The 5,409-nt window shown below is 47.3% G+C and overlaps 1 pseudogene across 1 annotated transcript; it reads right to left on the reverse strand.

The window, feature by feature from the left end:
* Positions 1-2,326: 2,326 nt before the first annotated feature.
* LOC310789058 (neutral amino acid transporter B(0) pseudogene) lies at positions 2,327-5,015 on the reverse strand (annotated as a pseudogene). The gene is made up of 2 exons: positions 3,496-5,015; positions 2,327-2,426 (listed from the first exon to the last, which is right to left on the reverse strand). The product of its transcript is annotated as a neutral amino acid transporter B(0) pseudogene (transcript).
* Between the last annotated feature and the right edge of the window lie 394 nt (positions 5,016-5,409).

Here is a 5,409-nt window from a genome sequence, read left to right on the forward strand (position 1 = left end):
TTCACTAACCATTACCCTATGCTCAGAAAAATGATCTATGGCAGCCATTTGCATGCTAATCTCTCCATCTGCTCAATAGTCGTAAGGGTTCAATTTTGCAGCAGGATTTCTGAGATCCAACCAAAGAGATATAACTTCCTTAAGAATAAAATGACTGAGATGATCTATGGGTTTTCCATGGTGTGCCAAATACATTGTGGGACTAATGAAATGACTCATTTGTACCATGAGAACTTAAATGAGATGGTGACATTGCGGCTTTGAATGTCATCATAAAATTTGTGCTTGACATGTCTATTGCCAAGCGTGAGCGGTGCTCTCCTCACGACAATGGGGGGCAGAGAGGTAGGAGATGACACCCATCCGACTGACCCCCAGGGAGAGAGGCCTTAATACTTCCCTCCTCAAGGGGGAGACACCCAATCCTTTTGACTGAAAGGCAGGCTTCAGCGGATGTCTTACTTGACTGAATGGCTGTTGAGTGGGTAAATAAGAGGTTGGTGTTTCAAGTTATTTTGGTCCAGACGGATCTCCAGAAATAACCCTGAGTCTGTGGTTTCCATGCAGAGTGATGTCACGGTAATGAGCACAATTTTCACAGAAGTGTGATGATGTATGTCATGAATCATCTCTCTGTCTGTCTCTCTCTTCCTCTTTCTGTTCTCTCTCTCTGTCTGTCTGTCTGTCTCTCCCTGTCTCTCTTTGGTGTTATATAGTGTTATCATATCATATTACTATATAGAGAGCTTCTGAAGATGCAATGTAGTTTGTGTTTGAACACAAAACGGAGCCATTTGTTTGATAACACTCCTGTCCCTGTATGAAAATACTGATAACACTTTACAATAAGGGTAACTGAATTAACAGTTAGTTAATGTTTAATAAGCATTAATAATCATTAGTTAACTAATGCTTAATTCATGTTTATTAACTATAACCCTAACCATGAACTAACCCTAAACTATTAAATAATGCCGAAATTAATACCTGGTTAACATGAACACCATTAGTGATCTCATAAGATCTCGCGAGAGAATCCAGCTGGCTTGCCAGGCTACCATAAATAAGTTTGTTAAGTAAATAAAAAGCATTGACAGACTATTTTGGACGGATATGGATTTGGATTGCCCTTTGGTGTTCCTTGGGTACAAAAAGTTTGAAAACCACTGCTCTAGCCTAAACACTTCAGCATAAACAGTGCTGTCAGGCTGTGCGCCATGTACTGCATCTTTTGGAAGAAATCTATACCAAAGGGAGAAGGGGTGTGTATGGTTTTTTGAGCTATGATCTATGGCATAAGACAACATTTGTTTGACTCTTCATCTAAAATGATCCGAACTACATGTTATAAAAAACCATAGTAATAAAATGAAATGAAATGAAATGAAATAAAATGAAATAAAATAAAATATGTCAAAAGTCTGAGGGGACACATGCCCCCTCAGATTCAAAAGGCATGACACCTCTGGGCATGGCCACTTCAGTTAACCTGATTGGAGCCGTTTCGGAGCGGCTCTTAGCTGGAATGATGAAACCGGATGGACAAACCTTTATTTCGTCACAGACGAGACGACACACCATGCATGCACACACGTGCATGGCAGCCAGTACACACACACACACACACACACACACACACACATGCGATTGGAGGCGCAGTGAAATTTGTCCTCCGCCTTTGACCCATCCTGGCTTGTCCTCCTCCATGGTCAGGCTAGCAGCGGTGGGCAGCTGCAGTGAAGCACCTGAGGACCAACTTCTTCCAACCGCCGCTGGTCAGACGATGCATGTTTTTTACTGGGGGTTGATATTGATGTTATATGGAGGAAACACCAGGGGAGCATGGGGAGAACATGCACAGAAAGGCCCTTTATACGAGATAGCCCACTTGGGCACCAGGCACCGAAGGAATGGGGAGACACCCCCAGTGTCAAAAGCATCCCAGGTGGGAATCAAACCCAGGACCTTCTTACTGTGAGGCGAGAGCGCGAGGCAAGAACGCTACCACTGCACCAGCTGGAGAGATAGTCTCTCCACTCATAGAACCTGGGTTACAATGTAATGAACCATCAATACTATCTCTCCCCTCTACATATTCTATGTAGTAGGGGACTCTACACCGCTAAGAAACCAAGCAGACCCAGCTGCTCCCGCGAGAGATTCATGAACCAGATATGAATGCAGTATGTATATACACACCCATGGCCTAGGCACAAGATGCCACCAACGCTTAGCGGGCCCCGCCAGATGCTAAGGCCAGCTGTAAGTGGGTGGAGAGCCATCTAGCCTGCCAGATTGCAAAGTTAGCATTGAAGAAATACCTCACTCAGGGCCTAGGTCCACTCTTGTAAGAGCCATAGATAGCCCTGGAGGCACAGTCTATCAGGCCCACTGCACTGAGCCTAGCAGCTACCTGCTTCACCGTCCTGAGGGTGGAAAGGCTGCAGTTCCATAGACTGACTGGCACGGGACTCAGACCAGGGCTTAGGGTGGAATGCAGGGTTCGGGCACAGCACCGTAATGACATCATCAGCGACCTGGCCAGTTTTGACCTGTGGCCAGCATGGCCAGCAGCTCTATAAGTCACTCGGCTAGTTGCGGTCAATCGGTCCTTTCTCGGGGACATAGCACTGTATGACCTCATCCTCGCCCTGGCCACTTTTTTTTCCTTTCGTGGGGACATAAAACTGTATGACATCATTGGTGACCTGGCCACTTTTTATATATATACTGTATATATATATATATATATATATATATATATATATACTGTATATATATATATAACTTTAAATCTTAACAATATATGAACAAAACAAACGGACAAGCTCAGACAAAGGAAAAGAAAGAAAAACACATACCGGTATATAATATCGACAGTCATTATAATGTGGTGCAACCATCTCTATAGGGTGCTTATGTGCTTGTAAGAGATGTCGCGCATGGGGTCCCATGCAAGGCGTCCAGACCTGGCCACTCTCTTAGCTGGGGCCAGCAGGGCTGGGCAGCAGCTCTAGAAGTCACTCTGTTGCTTGGTTGGTTGGTTGGTTGGTCGGTCGGTCGGTCGGTCCACAAAAAAATGTTGGTCCACAAAATCAATCTCCACAAAATCAATCAACTCCGTGAGGTCAGAGTTTCTGCATTTGTGACATCATCAGCAATCATGGACTTGATGATGCCACCATCTTGGTAACACAGACTCTTTTTCAGATGCTCTCTGATTCACCCTTCCTACCTTGTTCCCCGATGAGTGGCGAGTTAAAGTAAAGTAAAGGTAAAGTCCCACACCTGCGTGTGCGAAATTTGTTCTCTGCATTTGACCCATCCCCTGGGGGAGCGCTCAGGAATCATATGGTGATCTAACCCCCCAATTCCAACCCTTTGATGCTGAGTGCCAAGCAGGGAGGCAAATGGGTCCCATTTTTATAGTCTTTGGGTATGACTCGGCCGGGGATCGAACTCACAACCTCCCAGTCTCAGGGCGGACACTCAAACCACAAGGCCACTGAGCTGGTTGATGAGTGTTCTGGCGAGGGGTCACTCGGGTCTTTCTCCAGCCTGACCTTGCTCAGCTCTGCCCCTCCCTCTGGTTTGGATGTGCGGTCCAAAAGGTGCTGCAAGACACCGGCTCCGAAGGCATCGCCCTCCACATTCACCACTGTGTTGATACGGTCAATAAACCAGTCGACAGGCAGGATGAGAGAGATGTCATTGGTGGGCAATCCTACTGCCTCCAGGATCATAGCTAGAGTCAGAATACCACCTGCAGGTATACCTGCTGCTCCCACACTGGATGCTGTGGCTGTCACAAGGATGGTGAAGACCTGGATGAAGTTGAGATGGATGTCGTTGAGCTGGGCGATGAAAACAGCAGCCACACACTGGAAGAGAGCAGCGCCATCCATGTTGACCGTAGCTCCAATGGGCAGGATGAAGTGGCTAATGTGCTTGGACACACCGTTATTCTCCTCCACACACTTCATCATCAGGGGCAGGGTGGCAGAGCTGGAGCTGGTTCCGAAGGCAGTTGCCAGGGCAGTGGATATTCCCCATAGGAAGGTGAAGGGGTTCTTCCTAGTGATGACGAAGTAAATGGCTGGCAAGACTAGGAGGCCATGGATGACATGTCCAATCACACAGCATGCTATGTATTTCCCTAGGCTGACAAAGAGTGTGCCAAGGTCCTCAATCTCAACAATCTTGCCACCTACCAGGAACATCATACCCAGAGGAGCGTACCACATGATCCAGGAGACCAGCGCCATGGTGGCCTCGTTAAAGGAATTGAAGAACTTGATAAGGATCACTCCTTCCTCTCCCAGCTTCCTCAAAGCCACACCAAACACAATGGCAAACACCAACAGGCCCAGAATATTCATGCCATCCTGGTCTTTACCAATGGGCACCTTCTCATTTGTGTCATTACTGGTCTCATAGCTGGTTGCATATGATTGGAAGGCAGCAGAAACCAGGTTGGGGGGAAACATGTTTCTGATCAAGTCTAAGAACGAGTCGATCACTTCTTTCGGCGGGGGCAAGTCGCCACCCAAGGCTGTCACGTTGGACTTTGGGCCGGTCACCGAGCCCGGCTGTATGATGAAAGCCACCACGACTCCGATGGCGGAGGAGATCAAGGTGGTGACCAGGAAGAAGAGCATAGCCCAGCCGCCCAGCTTGCCCAGGGCTTTGGGGTCGATGCTGGCGGTTCCGGATACCAGACTGCACACGACCAGGGGGAGGATGACCATCTTCAGCATCCGGATGAGCAGCTCACCGGGGAAGCTAATGTAGATAATCTGGGTCCTGCTCAGCTCCATGTTGCGCACACCAAATCCAATAAAAACACCGATGACGACCCCGGCCAAGGTGAGGATCACCAGCATATTGGCCATCACTATCCTCTTCACCCGCTGGCCGAGCGGCTCGGGGCTGCTCTTCTTGCAGCTGTTGTCCACCAGCTCTTCTAGGTGCGCCTCGCCATCCTTCCCCTCCTGCATGTCTATCTTCTCAGGCATTGTGCGCTCTGAAAGTTGCCCTAACTTACCTACCCTACAAACAAAACACTTTATGAGAAACTCTGTAAATTGGTTATTAAGGCAGGAGTATAACTTCTAAATGCTGCCAACGTTTAACAAATGGCTATTGGCAGTTTGTTAATGGCAGTTTGTTCTCGGATTGTGACACTGCTTTATGTTGTTGCCACAGGTTCAGGCTTTATTGGCTGGGCTGTGAACAAGAGTCGGTTATTTATTTATAGACACTTTCAATTTGACAACATAAACATTCTAAATGGCCACAGTTTACGTCCTGTTGCAGTGTTTGCTAGTACAATAACTGACCAGACTACTGTAGGTTCCAAACTGGTGCCTAGCAACACAATTCCGTGAAAACCATCTATAACCTCAGCAG

This window comes from Poromitra crassiceps (genome assembly GCF_964638095.1).
Source record: "Poromitra crassiceps genome assembly, chromosome: 14".
Taxonomy (NCBI): domain Eukaryota; kingdom Metazoa; phylum Chordata; class Actinopteri; order Beryciformes; family Melamphaidae; genus Poromitra; species Poromitra crassiceps.